This window comes from Otolemur garnettii, unplaced genomic scaffold, assembly GCF_000181295.1.
Source record: "Otolemur garnettii isolate 467f Iridium unplaced genomic scaffold, OtoGar3 scaffold00142, whole genome shotgun sequence".
Lineage (NCBI taxonomy): Eukaryota > Metazoa > Chordata > Mammalia > Primates > Galagidae > Otolemur > Otolemur garnettii.
Genome location: NW_003852537.1, coordinates 1,235,744 through 1,252,605, shown reverse-complemented (window position 1 = coordinate 1,252,605; position 16,862 = coordinate 1,235,744). Strand labels below are relative to the sequence as shown.

At 45.8% G+C, this 16,862-nt stretch overlaps 1 pseudogene; it reads left to right on the top strand.

The window, feature by feature from the left end:
- The first annotated feature begins 4,114 nt into the window (after nt 1-4,114).
- On the top strand, nt 4,115-8,166 carry LOC105887881 (annotated as a pseudogene).
- Nucleotides 8,167-16,862: the final 8,696 nt, after the last annotated feature.

Here is a 16,862-nt window from a genome sequence, read left to right as displayed (position 1 = left end):
ATTACCCAGTGGTACATGGGATGGTTTGCTCATTTTTGTTAGTTAATTTGAGCTTTCTGTAGATTCTAGTTATCAAACACTTTATCAGATTCATACCTTGCAAATATCTTTTCCCATTCTGAGGTTGTCTTTTTGCTTTACTTGTTGAGCCCTTAGTTGTGCAGTGATATTTTAACTTGGCAAAATAAGGTCCCAAATGTATGGATTAACCAATGGGTTAATCTGAGAAAGGTGAAGAGGAAATTATAGCTTTTACAGAGGAAAAAAATATGATACATTAGACAATAATTAGGTAACAAATGGCTGAGTTGAGAATACTAGATTTTGAGAAAGAAGCCCAAGTTGTGTGTTGGTCAGAGAGCTGCCTACACATGGGCTTAGCTGCTGATCTTTTAGACAAGAGCTTATTTCTTTCTGTCCAGAGGTCAAGTACTGGCAGAAGAATAAGCCACAATTGTCTGGGCCAAAATTTAAACTCCCTGTGTTGCTTATTATAGTTTAGTTAAATGCTTGGGAATTTTGTCAAATCATTTCCTTCTAGTGATTTTGCATAAGCAAGTCTGCCTTTGTGAAAAAAAAAAAACAAAATTCAATTTGTGGTTAAATATCTGAGGTCCATGGATGACCACAGTGCTCAGTTATATGTACTCCCTGCTTGGACTCACCCAGAGGAGACCTTGGAAGGAAAAGAAGCAAAGCAGAACTCTTGTTCTGTTTGGTAAATTTCCAAAATACCATGGGGAGCAAAAGCTGGGGTATAGCAATGAAAACACCACAGGGAATTTAGTAGTTCTTGAGAGAATTTAAATAGGTACAAACTACCCATGGTGAACACTTGGGCTTCCTGATGAACTGAAGTTTCCAACCTATGCAGGAGGATGGATAAAAATGTTAGATAGATAGCCCTTGCTACACCAGAATGTTTGGATCTGGTGTACAAGCTAAATGAGCCTCTACTGGGGGTCTCTGTTCCTGCATTTCTCCTAATACTAAGTTGACTGCACCTTTTTGTGAATATGCACTAGGCAAAAAGACATTGCTCACAAAGTCTGAACATCAAGCTCTGAACAGTGAGTCCTGAGCTGCCAGAGATCTGGGCTGTTCTACTGAGGCAAACCTGAGACTCCTGGGAATAGACAACAGAGCCATAAGGTAAGCCTGGGTATGCTCTGGCTGGGGCCTAAGCTTCATTTCTGTAGTGCAAAACCTCAGCACTGTATCTCAAGGAGGGGCATCTTTACTGTTAAAACTACCCTGGTGTTTGCAAACATAGGAAGCCAAACGAGGAAATGAAGACTGAAGTTGGACCCACACTTCTTCACCATTGACAAAAATTGGTTCTCATTGGATAAAAGATTTAAATTTAAGACACAAAATGATAAATATTCTAGAAGAGAGTGTGGGGAAAACACTTGATGATATTGGCCTAGGAAAAGACTTTATGAAGAAGACCCCCCTTAACAATTGCTGCAACACCAAAAATAAATAACTGGAATTTGATCAAACTAAAAAGCTTTGGCACAGCTAAGGGTACCACAAAGCATACAGACAGCCTTTAGAATGGGAGAATATTTTTGCATATTATGAATCTGACAAAGGCCTGATAACTAGAATCTGCAGAAAACTCAAATTAAACAATAAGAAAAGTGCAAACAAACCAATCTATAAGTGGGCAAGAGATTTGAACAGCAACTTATCTGAAGATGACAAATGAATGGTCAACAAATACATGAAAAACTGCTCATCATATTTAATCATCAGAGAAATGTAAATTGAAACCACTGTAATATATCACCTAACCCCAGGAAGATTAGCCCACATGGCAAAGTCCCAAAACACCAGATCCTGGCATGGATGTGGAGAGAGGGGACCACTTCTACACGGCTGGTGGGATTGCAAACTAATACAGCCTTTTTGGAGATAAGTATGGAGAATCCTCAAAGATCTAAAAGTAGACCTTCCATTTGATCCTGCAATTCCATACTAGGTGCTACCCAAAAGAACAAAAATCATTTTACCACAAAGACATTTGCACTAGAATGTTTATTGTGGCTCAATTAATAATTGCCAAGTTTTGGAAGCAACCAAAGTGCCCATCTACCCATGAATGGATCAACAAACTCTGGTGTATGTACACCATGAAATATTATTCAGCCATTAAAAAAGATGGAGACTTTACATCTTTTACATTTACCTGGCTGGAGCTGAAATACATTCTTCTTAGTCAAGTATTGCAAATATGAAAAAATAAATATCCAATGTACTCCATATTAATATTAAATCAATATATAAACAATTACATGCTCATAAGAATAATGAAACACTAATGTAGTCCAGTTCTGGGGTAGACGGAGGGGAGGGAGAAGGAGATTTGTCAGGAGGAGGGAAGATATGAGGCAGGATCTCACCTAATGTGAGGGTGTGTGACATGCCCCCTGGGTAGGGGGCTCTTCTACAAATGGAATTTTACCCTGGAAGTGAGAACAATGTAACCTAAAAAATGTACCCTCATTTTATTTTTATTTTTTTTCCTTTTTTAAAAATTTTTTTTATTTTTTTTTTTATTAGATCATAGTTGTGTACATTAATTCTCTCATAGGATACAGTGTGTTACTTCTATATGCAGTTTGGAAAACTCTCATCCAGGTGGCCAACATAGCCATCATGTCTTTCTCATAATTGTTATGCTAAGACATTTATATTCAACCTTTAGACAAATTCACCTGTACCCAAATAGAATAAACTATAGGCATGATCCCCACAATATCATTCTCTTCAACCACCCTCCCCCTCCCCTCCCCCCTCTTCTTTCCCAGTAGTCTAGGGCTCCATTTGGATTGTAGCTTTCCTAAGATAGCTAACAATTAGTTTCATAATAGTGTTGAGTACATTGGATACTTTTTCTTCCATTCTTGAGATACTTTGCTAAGGAGGACATTTTCCAGCTCCATCCATGTAAATATGAAGGAGGCAAGGTCTCTATCTTTCTTTGTGGCTGTATAGTATTCCATGGTGTAAATATGAAAACATTAAAAAATACTTTAAAAAAAAACTCACCTTGTAGTAAGAGAGAACATTTCCCACAATAGGCAGAGGCGTGGGCCCAGGAATTCCTAGCCTCTTAAAAAGTCCATGGGAATGGGTGCCATACCTGTAAAGTTAATGAAAAGATAGGTTGCAGCAACTGTGATTTTAAATATATAGGAGCTGTCCAGTCACTGCCTCAGGAACTGCAGTGGTCAAGGGAGAGAGGTTACATGTAGGCAATAAAGAATAACTATAACTCCAACAGCAGTAACTACATTACTAATCACCTTCTCTCCTGGACACACCCAAAGTCACAATGATTAGCCAAAAGAATGAAATCTTCATGGTTCAAATTCTGGAAGAGGTGCGCAGCTCACGGCGTGGCCCAGGCGCAGGGAGGCAGGGGCCGGGCCAGCCACTGGAGGAACTTGTGAGTCAGGTCAAGAATAAGGTGACGTCCTGCTTTTGGCAGGACAGGCTGGATTTGTAATAATTTGTCCCGTGTCCTGGGTGTTTTTAAAAAGTCCCAATTTTTGGAAAGAATGCACAACAAACTAGGGAAGGGCCGGAGAATGGGAAGAGAATATAAGGTTTTTGGCTGCTGAAAAGGTTAATGTAACTCCATTTGGGAATGAAGAGGTTAATGTTACTTCATTTGGAAATGAAAAGGCTAATGTAAACTCCCTACTCCCCTCCTGGGCAAGGTCCCCCAGGCATAATCGGTATCAGAAGGATACTGGCTCCCTCCCTTGCTTCTAGGCAAGGACAATTAGCTCAGAAGGAGCCAAACTGTCTGGAACAAACAAGTAGCGTTGCCCCCCCCCCCCAGGGTCCCTAACCATAAACAGCTCAGCCAATAGCGCCCCCCCTCCATCAATGGTGTCCCACTTTACCAATGTTAAAATCTGGTCACCTTAGTCAAGAATGAATCTTTTCATGAACACCCCCTAGTTCTGGGTTCATCAGAGTCTCTTTTCAACCTACAAAGATGCATTTTCAGACTTTATATCCTAGGCACTGTTTGGCAACCTTTTGAGGATGTGAGGCCCGCAGTTGCTTCTCTGTGCCTCCCTCCCTGTCTGCTAGAATGTTCCTCATGAACGCCCCTCCAATGGTTGCTCTCCAGTCTGAACCGGAGGCCTTTGGCCGGACAGGGAGCTTTAGGTTTCCTGGGTGCTTTTCAAAGTCAAAAGAGGGTGTCAAGAGAGCTTGAGTACCAAAGTGCAGATGATCCTCAGCTAGCTGCAGCATGATGAGGCTGCTCTGGGCATGAACCATGAGTGGGCACCACTGAGAAGCCAGAGGGCCGAGAGGTGCCGACTGGCTGCCAACCCTGCTGTGTGCAAAGAGCAACCTGCATTTTCTGCCTGTGGTCATGCTGACAATTTTGACCCCATGGGGGAGGAGGAAGCTGCAGACCTTGGCCCCTTGGTCCTGGATTCAGACAGTGACAATTCTGTGGACCAGGACATCGAGGAGGCCATCCAAGAGTATCTGAAGGCAAAGGGCGGAGCCACACAGCCTGTGTCCAGCAGGGGCCAGCCCTCTGGAGCCATAGGTAGGGCTAGTAGATGCAAACCAGAGCCTCCTCACAACAGTGCCCCGGCTACTCTGTGTTCCCCCAAACTTATCCCTGGCAGCCATGTGGGAGCCAGCAAGGACTTAAGGCTCCACCTCCAGATTCGTATCAGCAGCGATGACTCCTTTGAACAGAGCGTCAAGGCAGAAATAGAGCAGATTCTCAATGAGAAAAGGCAACATGAAACCCAAAAGTGTGATGGGTCCATGGATAAAAAAACTAGAGCCAAATGAAAATTCAGCCAAATCACTGCTTAAATCCTGCAAAGATCTGACTGTTAAGGGAGCACCACGGCAGGATCTGACGGCAGCCTGTAAGGAGTTTGTCTTCCAAAAACCTCCCAGGTTCACCAAGGTGAATGCACAGCCTAGAAGCTTCAGGTCACCTCTGGGCCAGAGACTGTGGGCAGCACAAAGCTGGCAGCCCTCAAGCCTGCCACCCCTTGCCACCCTGCAGAAGCCACACAGAGTAAGGGCAGGAGTAAGAGGAGTGTTGGCACCACAAGGCAGGGAAAGCGGGTCAGGAGTGTGGCCCTGGTGCCTAAGGGGTCTGACTGCAGTAGCGATGACAGCATCGAGGTGGCCATCCAGCTGTACCAGCTGAAGAAGACAAGGAAGGAGGCCATCGGGGGCCCGACACAGAGAGCCCAGTGCCAGGAGGACAAGAAGCCCAACCCACCCGCAGACAACACGAGCAGTGCTCCCAAAAGTGCCTTGCCTGAAACCCATAGGAAAGCATGCAGCAAGAAGAAGTTCGTGGCTGCAGAGCCTGCCCAGCCCAGCCCAGCCCAGGGGACCTTGGTGTCAGCCACATGTCCAAACTGCCAAAGGAAACCAAAACTCCTCTTGCAGTAATTACAGCTTCTAGAAGCGAGTTTGTGGAAAGATCCTCATGCCTGGCAGACACGTCAGCTGAGCGGTTGTGTGCAGAAGCTATCCTGGACATTTCCAAGACGATCCTGCCAGCCCTGTGGAGGTCACTCTCCACAAGCCCACTTTTCTACTCCCAAATGTTCCTTCCTGTTCTGGCGGTGATCACTCCATGGACAGTGACGATAGCATACAGCAGGAGATCTGGACGTTTTAGCCCTCAAGGCACAGTCAGGGAGTTCACTAGCCAGAGCCAGAAGTGACCCTCAGGCTACACAGAGGCCACTGTCATGATCAGGTCCCAACAGCCAGACTGGTGGGCCCCAGGGTCCCTGTCCCTAGAACACCAGACCTGTCATTAAGCTGTAAAAGGAAATACGGGGGGGGGGGCAGCCACACAGTAAGGCCATCCACACCCAAGAAAACAAGGAAAGTGGTGAAAGAGGGTAGTCAGGACATTGACCACATGCTGGGGACAGCTGAGCCTGGCTGTGATGGACAAGACCTGCCCAGCCAGGGCAAACTGGCCAGGCCCCTGGGAGGGAGGGTGAGGCCAGGGGGCCCAGTGGTGCACATGTGCCTCAGGGCCCACTGTAAGGCTGTGGAGGCAAGAGGTGTAGATGAGAAAGAGAACTCTGAGGACAAGAGCAGCTCACTGGACAATGACGAGGACTTTGACATGGCCATTAAGGACTTGTTAAGATCCAAGCAAAAGCTTAAGAAGAGGTGCAAGGACCCCAGGGCTGCATGCAAGAAGTAGGTCAGGTTCAGCACTACCCAGACACAGTTCTTGGATAAGCTAGGTGAGTTCCAGAGAGACTGGAAAGACAGAACCCCACAGGTGCTGAAAAGCTGCCTCTCCAAGTCCAAGAGAGACAGTGGAGAGAACCCCATGGAAAGACCTCCAAGCGTCTTTTGCAATGTGACAGAATGAACCAAGCTTGAGGGTACTGGGGACCAGGATGTGGCCCCAACCTTCCGATTAAGGAGAAATGACTCCAAAGGGAATCTGTTCCCCGGTGAGCATCAGAGTCCAGCTCCAAGCCCCAGAATCCTGTCTGATGACAGCAGTTCTGTGGATAGCAACGATAGCATCGAACTAGAGATTAGGAAGCTTTTGGTGGAAAAGGCTAAGGAGTCTGTGAGCAGCTCAGAAGTTCAAACAGAGACCCCCACTCTTGGCATGGGGGTCTCTGCCAGGCTGGAGGGGTTGTGCAGAAAAGAGCCAGCCCTGCAGCCCGGGGTGTGCACTAGGAGCCAGAGGGCTAAGGGGGCCCCTCAGTTGACCCAGGGACTACGAGAAGCCGAGAGAGCTGGAACACAGAAGGGGACCGGCTTCTTCAGGCAGGGCGGGAAGAGCCTGGCTGCTCTGGCCAGAGGCACCAGTGGGAATGTCTCTGCCAAGGGGTCTCCAAGTAGGAGGAACGTTTATGTCCACAAAGACCAGGGCCCGTGAGGGGCTGAGCCTACTGTTGCCGACAGTGCTTTTGGTCAGCTGCCCAGCTGTGCCAAAGCAGGCACCGAGGCAGGAGGTGTGTGGGGACCTTCCATGTGAGTTTCAGGAGCCGGAGCTTCCTGATTCCCAACTCAGAAGTTGAGAGGTACACTCAACCCCAGGCCGACCTCACCCTCCCTTGGAGCCACTTTGCCCACCAGAGTCAGCTGTCCGGCCCGTGAGCGCTGAACTCAGAAGGCAGAGACTCAGTGTGGAGAGGGGGCCTGGGGAGGGAGAGAGAGAAGCAGCCCGAGGGCCTGACCAGGGGCCCGCCCAGCCTGCCTTTCACAGGCTTCTCCCCTCTGCTGTCCACTCAGCTCTTCTGCTTCGGAAAGAGTATGTCCTGGGGAGGCAACCAGGCCAGTTTCTTCAGCCCCCACCCGGGGATGCCTTCACAGGGCCCATCCTTCTTGGCCTTCAGGGAGGCCCAGGCCGGGTCCAGCCCTGTGTTTAGAAGCCCACACCTGCTAGGAAGAAGGATGGTGGAGCCTGGCTATGGCGGAAGGCCCCGGCAGGGCTCTGTTTGCATGACAGGAGGAACTCAGGCCCAGAGGAAAATATTCTAGACCTGTGGTATGGACAAAGGGTCATGGACAAGGACGACCAGGACCAGGAGGCCCTGGGCAGTGATGCCAGTGACGTCAGCGACACCTCCATGGAGGATGGCGGTGGCTGCTCACTAGTGAAGGGCAAAGTTCTCAAGTTGTGAGTGTGCACCCTGGTGTTCGTAGCATTTGTGGAAAGCGGTCTGTGCGTGTGTGTACCTGTGCACATGTGTAGGTGGTGTTCGTTGGTACAGAGCGAGACGCTGTTCATTACACGTGTCCCTGTACGTATGTACACTGACATGAAACCATGGTTTTATTTAACAGATGTATCCCCGTAAATTTGATTTTTGTAGCTTTTTGTAAATTATTTAAAGTACTGTAAAAAGTATTTTTGGAAAATATTTGTCATTCACTTTTGTAGGGCATCCCTAACTGCAGTTTTCTGTGGTCTGCTTGCAAGTCTTAGATTAGTAAACATTTGGTTCTTTTTTTTTAATCTTTTTTTTTTTATTAAATGATAGCTGTATACATTAATGCAAACATGGGGTACAGTGTAGTGTTTGGTTCTTACCATCACAGCCAGGTTCACAGATACTGGGAGACCACTGCTGTCCAGTAGACCGCTGGTGACAGTGTCCAGTGGTACCACCGTTCAGGCCGAGAGAGGCCGTAGTCGCCCTCGCCAAGAATCACTGAAATGCCCAAAGGTGTCTTTTGGGAAGCTCCCGGGACAACACTGTACAAAGGACCTCCCACCCCAGTCCCTTGAGGCCAGAGCACGTCTTCTGAAAACTGCATTCACAGCCTTCAGCTGGAAAATGTTTTGAAGCACAAAGGCCAACCAGCACCCAAGGGTCAACTAGCCCGGCCACTGTGGGTGGAGGCCAGGAGAGCCCTGCTGTGGCTCTGGAGCCCCAGTTGGTTAATGTCTGTCCAGTCACTAGATGACTCAAAATCTAAATAAACCTCTTTTTATATGGGGAAAAAAAAACAACTTCTGGAAGGAATATTTTATAAATGCCCCCCCCCCCCGCACTGAGGGCTCCAGAGGGGTTCAGGCTGACATTCTTCCAGGACATTCCATTCTCTTATGCCTATTTAGGAATTTAACTTCTGTGATTTGGAAATTCTAATTCTAGGTAGAAATGGTGAAAAATATATTTCTTCTGCTCCCATGATGAGATTTTTTATCATTGCATCCACCAAATCACAGAACATCACCAACAGTGACGTTGTCCTTACAGTGTCCTCAGACACTGTGTCCTTACAGTGTGCTCAGAGGCTGTTCTGGTTTTTATTCCCTCTATACTCCAACCCAGTTATAGGGCAATGTGGCCCTTCTTAACTCTGCCTTCACAAAGAGGCATTGGAGAATTCACAGTGTTCTTATTTCTAAAGAATGACAACTGGATTCAAAGCTTCCATTGCTCTGAAAAGTGTGACCACTTTTCAGATGTACCCACATCTCTGTGGTCAGATAGTGTGTTTAATTTATGCTATATGGAAAGGTGATTGATCCTCATGTTCCCTGAATGACAGTCTACAGAGGGACCAATGAATATGAAATCCATATCCAGGCCATTCCTCCCCTCATGTAATCTGTCCCTGCAATTGGAGATACTGAGAAGTGCATTGTTAGGCTTGCTCATCTTTCCAAACTGGTCAAGCACAAAGCATCCATTTTCCTGCCTCTGCACATCAGTTTCCTCTATAGGAAAACACAAAAGGGTGGTGCAGCATCTTTGGAGTGTCATGTACAAACTCTCCCAACTGGCATTCCGGATCCTTGCAGACCTTTTCACCCTGGTGCTGCTGAGGGAAGGCAGATGTGAGGGAGTGAAGAGGATGAGAAGAGGGGATGCCACCCACATATCTAATCATGAAGTTGCTAGGGCCACAAATACGGCCCCATAGAGGCAAATGTGGAAAATGTGGATGAAACTATAGTGTGCGTAAATGGTGACACATGCCCCACATGTGCTTTCAGACCAAAGAAAGGGCCTTCATATTGACAGCAAATGATGCGTTATGCCATGTAACATAAGTTGCCTTCAAATCTTCCGGATAATTGAATTGAGAACTGTTTCTTCTTTTTAGAGGTTAACCTTTAAGGCAGGGTAGGTTGAAATACTCTGTAATAATCTAATTCTTCTTGTAATATGTAATAAAATGAAACTGAAAAATGTCACAAAGGGACATTTGAAAGACCCAAGAAAAGCAGTTTGGCTAAACCCAAGTTGGCATTTGGATCCCTCCCAGAAGAGATGGTGGAAGCTATGCACCAACAGACTGCCCAAACCAAGGAGCCCTTCGGTATTTTCTCCTCAATGCCTTTTTTTGTTATCACAACCATGGTCAATGAGAAAAACTAATCTCTGCTTTTGAGCTTTCAACACGTTATGTGAACTCACAAGTGAGGCCATGCAATGAAGTTAATCTGTCAACAGCACCAGCCCCCAAGGAAAGATCTAGTCTAGTGTCTACATTCATATGGCACCCTACAAAGGCAGAGGGTGGCTTTGCTGAAGTTTTTAGTTTCCTTTTAGTTCTCCTCTTGTGGCATGGTAATGCTCATTTTGGGGGCAGAAATAAAGGATAGCTGATAAAGGCAATCCTTTCTATCATGATAAGTTGTGTTGAAATAACAAAGCCCTTATCCATGATATAGTTACTGACTCCTGGGTTGTACCAGGTCTTCTAGAACTAAGATACTATTTTATTGGCTGCCCAAAAGTCTGATGAGAACCACACTATCAGACAGACCACAAGTGGAGTCACACGATGGTGTCCCTATGCTCAGGCTTCAAGCAAATGAGATGCCAACTCATCTTTCCTCAAGTACCTGCAGTAGAGACCAGAATCTACAAGTGTCTGAGGGGAAAAGAATATCCTCTGACTTCATCCTGACTCCTGCCTGGATGCCTTTTATATCCACACTGGTTCACAATTTTGTGTACTAACTATGCTGAGAGATTAAGATAATCTGTTGGATTTTGGCAATCTGGCTTGTTGATGCTGCTAGAAGAACCATATCAGGGCAGAAACAAAACTCTTTGTTCAGAGCCTAGAACAGTGGTTCTCAACCTTCCTAATGCTGCAGCCCTTTAATGGTTCCTGTGGGTCACGACCCAAAGGTTAAGAACCACTGGCCTAGAAGGAGAAGGTCAAACAAAAGCATAAAACTTTAAGATGTCCTCCAGATCTCCTCTGCTATAAGTATCCATCTATGAGAAGTATATGGTTCTGCATACAGCAGGGCAGATAAACTGAATTATCTGAGAAAGGTAATTCCAGGGGAGGTTCACAGGAAACAGAGAAGAGCCAGGTAAGTGTCTCCCATGAAGTCTGAGGTGCCCATGGTGCCTTGTGTAAATGATACCTGGAGTGGAAGGCAGGGAGCAGGAGCCACACAGGTCCACAGGGAAAAAACTATTTATATGTATTTTGCAACAGACATGGAGCTGAGAAGGTGAAGAGAAAAAAGCAGTCACCAAGCCACCCCTCCTATCTCTAAAATCCCCAGAGCTTGGGAAGGGATGAGGAGCTCAAGCATATGAAGCCCAGCTGTTTGTAATCCGCCTCTGCTGAATCCTGGGTGATTAGTTGAGGCCCAAACTCATTGTCTCTCAGAAATCAGGCCCAGGACCAAATGCTGTCCAGAAATTCCTCTAGAACAGAACTTGGGTGGTGGATGGTATACAGAGAGGTTTACTGATTCCTTCACCTATCTACCTAAGATCCGCAACCCCTATGTGTTTGTAGCACTCAATGTTTAAGCAACTTCCCTTTCATTATCTTTTAATCTTCTAACAGATAAGGCAAAGGAGAGGTGCTGATTGGCACTCCAGGTCCAAGTAACAGAGGAGTGGAGCCTGGACAGTTACTCACAGGTAGAGTAGCAGCAGGCTGGCAGCCAGAAGGACCCAGGTTTCCATGGCAAAGTCTGGGATGAGGTCCATTGCTACTGCTCTTTGCTGGCCTGTGTGTGTGGAGTTTCCCTTCCCAGTATGGAAGTGATTCAGGAAGCCTGGCTGGAAGATTTAAGAGCTGGAAAAGGTCAGAGCTGCAGCCAATAGCAGGGTTGCCTGTGCCCCTCCTGCAGTCAGAGGAGCCCTCTCCACGTTGGCATTTAACAAAGAATAATAAACACACCCATGTAAACTTTCTCTGAGTGCACTTTCTCTAAGAAATCATAGAAAACTCAATAAGTATTATTTTTAGTCCAAAGGTTGAGGGTTAATGTCAGAAACTGAAGTAAACCATTAACTTTACAATGTGCTTTAATCTTCCCTGGTTCTAGGCTGTCATCATTTTTTTATGAGATAAATTGTTCAAGAATGGAATGTTTTTATTTTATTTATGTTTATTTATTTGTTTATTCATTTATTCAGTCATTTATTTATTTTCTGATGCCATCACTTTGAAACAATAGAAATCTGTCCAAAGAAGCTTCAGTTTGATCTCCTCTGACCGTAGATGTATACCCTTGAATGAGAGAGGATATTTGCAGGTTACATTTCTGACAAAGATCTGATAACCAGAATCCACAGAGAACTCAAACTTATTAATAAGAAAAGAACAAGTGATCCCATTTCACTATTGGCAAGAGACCTTAACAGAAGCTTCTCTGAAGAAGACAGGCACATAGTCTACAGACACGTGAAAAAATGCTCATCATCTTTAATAATCAGAGAAACACAAATAAAAACCACTTTAGGATACCATCTAACTCTAGTAAGAGCAGCCCACATAACAAAATCCCCAAACTACAGATGTTGGCATGGATGTGGAGAAAAGGGAACACTTCTCCATTGCTGGTGGGAATGCAAACTAATACGTTCCATTTGGGAAGAAGTTTGGAGAACAATCGGGGATCTAAAAATTGACCTGCCATTGGATCCTGCAATTCCTCCACTAGGAGTATATCAAAAAGACCAAAAATCACTTTGCAACAAAGATATTTGCACCAGATTATTCATTGCAGCTCAATTCGTAATAGCCGGGTCATGGAAGAAGCCCAAGCCCATCGACCCATGAATGGATTAATAAATTGTGGTATATGTATACCATGGAATACTGTGCAGCCTTAAAAAATGGAGCCTTTACCTCTTTCATGTTTACATGGAGGGACCTGGAATATATTCTCCTGAGTAAAGTATCTCAAGAATAGAGGGGAAAGTATCCAATGTATTCAAGTACTTCTGTGAAACCAACTTATATTTACTCACACTTTCTTATGAAAGGTAGAACACAACTATAGCCCAGGATGAAGGAGAGAAATGGAGTGGGAAGGGAGAGGACAGGGGAGGTTTGATAGAGGGAGGGTAAAAGGTGGGACTATACCTATGGAGCATATTGCAAGGGTACAAGTCAAATCTATCTAGTGTAGAAAATAAATGTCTTAACACAATAATCAAGGAAATGAGGTGAAAGCTATATTAATTAGATTGATGTAAGCACATCAAACTGTGTAAAAAAATCAACACATTGTACCCCACATATGCATAAATGTATTCATGATCTATGTGTATATGACTTAATATAAAAAAAAAAAAAGAAGCTTCAGTTTCCTCTGCCTGCACTGCCCTGTGTCCCCTGAAAGACTCCTACTCATCCTCAAACTCAAGCAGAAAGGCCCTTCTGTTACAGTCCTCTCTCCACAAACTCCCCAGACAGCTGTAACCCCTTCTCCTCTGCACAATTCCATCCACTTTGTGCAGTTCTACTATTGTCCTCTCTACTCTCTGTCTTCACTGTGGATGTCCATGCTGGTGAACTTAGCAGAGGATGAGCTTCACCAGGGCAGTATTGTTTGTGGCTGTGTCCCTAACCTCTAGCAGAGAGCTTCACACATAGTGGGCATCCAGAAAGGATGGTGGAGTTGAGCTGAGTGAGACTTCCTGCCCTTGTGTGTTCCTCCCTCTAACACTGTGGTGACCACGCCATCTTCTTGGATTGTTAATACAGTAGGAGGGCGTGGCTGTGCCTCAACCATCATCTATCCATGTTCAGATTGTTCCTTTGTGGTTCTGTCAGCAAGAGACCCCCTAAGAAAAGGACTTAGACTAGACATGGATAAGACACAGCTGATGGCTGCACCGCACAGCATTATTCCTGCTGCTTCCTGTGCCAGGCCCTGCAGGAGACAGAAAGCTCAACAGGCTCATTAACAACAAATGACCCCTCTCTCTAAAAGACTGTAGGTCATAAAACAATGAGTATGAAAGGGGGAAAGAATAGAGTTATGGATATGCTTGAACTGAGGAACAGTGGACTCTGTGACAAATGAAAGCTCAAAGTTATTAAACTCAACAGAAATAGAAGACATGTAAGTGGTGCTGGTGCACTTCCTTCTCTCTTTATCCTGTCTCACTCTCAGCCCTACCACAGAGACTGTTAGTCTTCCCAGTGTTCAGTACCCATCTTGTATCTGTGTGTCTGAATCTCTGGTGATGCCAGTGAAGTTTTCCTCAGTAATTCTCTCACATGGTTTTTCAATGCATTTAGGTCTTTCTTCTCCTTTAGCGATACTGATTAAATATAATTTGAAAGTCAGTTCACGCCACGTAAACCTATATCCCTCTCAGTGATTGCTCAGACTTTTTATATTTTTCTCTGCCTCTTTTCATAACTGGATTATCTTGCCTTATTTTCAACTCTGAGATTCTTTTTTTCTCCTGAGTTTAGTCTGTTATTGAAGTGTTCTGCTGTGTTTTGAAAATCCCTAAATGACTCTTTCATTTCTTTGCGTTATAATGTGTTTTTTCTCACCTTGTCTAGCTCTTTAGGAACTTTTTCATTGATTTCCTGCAAAAAGATTTCAGCTTCTTTTTGCTGGCGCTCACCTTTCTCTGAAATTCTATTCATCTCCTTTCCATCCACCTTCTAAATTCTGTTTCTGTTCATTTCAGCAATTTCCTTGTAGGTGGAATCTACTACTTAAAGCTCCACTGTGTTCCCTGAGGGTGTTTTCATGTTACTAGTTCTTATGCTGGTTTCTTCTTATCTGGCTCCTCTTCTCTCAGCTCTGGGTTAACAGGATTACAGGGAACATGTTCTACTTTCCTGGGAACTCTTTTTTTTTATTTAGGTGAAGAGGAGGGCACTGGAGGCAGGAACCAGTGTGTTCTACTCTGGATTTTTGACCTCTCAGGTGAGGGGCAGGGCAGGTGCACTGAGAACCTGTAGAATACCTGTTCTGTTTCAGCTTATTCCCCTGTGATTATCACAGTTTGAGTCAGTGCTGGACTATCTTTGTATGGGCTATAGGGACATTCCCCAGCTCACTGTTCAAAGTTTAGTTTGGGAGCTGTTGTGACTCTTTTCTGGAACTGTTGTTGTGTGAGATTGCTCTGGCCAGGCTCACCCAGTGGAGTTTACAGTGGTAGCTGGGTGAGTCTTGGGGCAGTGGCTATATATGACAGGGCTATGGGCATTTTTTTTTTTTGAAAACAAGTTCAGGAATAATAGCAATCCAGGGTGTGGGGGGTCCTGGGTGAAGTGTTGGATCTCAGAGAGGTTCCACCAGCTCAGGAGGGGGATAAGGTACACCTCAGGTTTGGGGGCCCAGGTACAACTATAGAATCTGAGGGGTGATATTACAGGCCCAATGGGCCCATGGACTTAGATAGGCAGAGTCTTTTGCTTGGGTGCCGTGAGAGCTTCAGAGCAGGCTCTGGGCATTATGGGGGCAGAGCTGCATGTAGGGAGGGTTGTTCTGCCAGCCTGGAGACTGCTGTTGCCTAGTCAGATAGTCAGGCTTTTGTCTTAGAAGCCCTGGTACTGTGTAGGCAGGCCAGAGCTTCTGGGAAGCCAAGGTTCTTCTCCCACAGTTAGAACATACTGAAGCATTGCCCAAGGATTCCAAGGTGGTTTCTGTGTTATCTGAGGCTCCTCCTTCATTTAAACCCCATGCCAGGGAGAAGACATACTTAGTCTGTAGTCATGGAGCATAACATAAGAGTGTCTTTTCTGTCTGCTCACTCCCTGGCCCAGTGGAGGTGTTGTAAAAGCTATTGCTTGAAGGCTGAGTCCTGAGCCAGCATGCTCGTGCACCAGAGTGGTCAGAATAGCATGTGCTGTGAAAAACTGCCGTTGCTAGTCACCAAACCTCTGCTGCACCTGCTCTCTGGTGCAATGTCTCTGCACAGACTCTGAGCAGCTCCCTGATCAGCCCAGAAGTCTACAGAGGAGGAGGCAGACCTTTCACAGTTCAAACTGCCTACAACTTTTATTCCTCTACTAAAAACCAGTGCCCTCTTTGAGTTTCTCCCATTCTTCTGTCTTCTGCTCTTCCCAACAGCGTGAATTGTATTGGAATCCCCAGCTTAATTTCTGAGCTCCTGGGCGGTGCTTATAAGAATCAGCCATGCCCTCTCTGATTGAGTCAGTAGAGGCTATAATGAGCTACACAGTTGTTCTCCCTGTGGATGGTTGATACTTGCAGGAAAGGGCCAACTGCAGAGATGTCCTTTTGTGCCTGTAATCAGTTCTAGTCCCTCAGGAGATGCACTCAAATGCCCAAGGCTATGGCCCGGGGCCCCTTGGCCCTCAGGAGATTGCTTATTCTCCACAGCAGAGGGTGGTGGAGGAGTGAGGCTGGGTGGGGTTATGTTGTGCAAAGTCTCAGCAGGGCTCATAGGTTATTTTCCAAGCTCCTGGGGAAAGCTGCTGGAAGGGGTGCCACAGCAGCCTCTCCAAACCATAGAATAGTTTGTAGGCGAGGGATCATTTGTAACCCACTGTCTGGTTAACAGCAGTGAGCTCCACCCCCTTCCTCTCCCTTGGGTCAGGGAGTCTAGTCTCCCTCCAGTGTCTGTTTACAAATGGTACTGAACACACTGTGCTTGGCATCAATGACACAGGAGCTGGAAACTACACCAGTTAGTCTGATAATTGACTTTCATGGGGGGGGGGAAGGAAGGGTGTTCCACCAGATCTTTGTGGTTCAGATCTACTCTCTACTCTCCTGTCTGTCCTGTCCAAGTGGATTCCCTCCCCTCCTTCGTCAAGCACTCAAATCTCTCCTTTGTGCCCCCACCAACCTGTCTGAGTCCTCAGTGTTCAGCACCTGTCCTGCATGTCTGTACCACTGGTGTGTGTCTCCTGGTGGAGCTGGCAGGTAGAGATCTACCAGACTGGGCATACTGGGCATGCTGTAGGTCCTTAAGGAGAACGGTGTGGTCCCACTGTGACAACCTCACAATGGACAACTCTCCAGCTGTTGATGAGAGAGGATACCTAACAGGGATTCTCAAACTTTTTAAACAGGGGGCCAGTTCACTGCCCCTCAGACCACTGGAGGGCCCGACTATAGTTTAAAAGGACAGGCAGCAGCCAAGCAG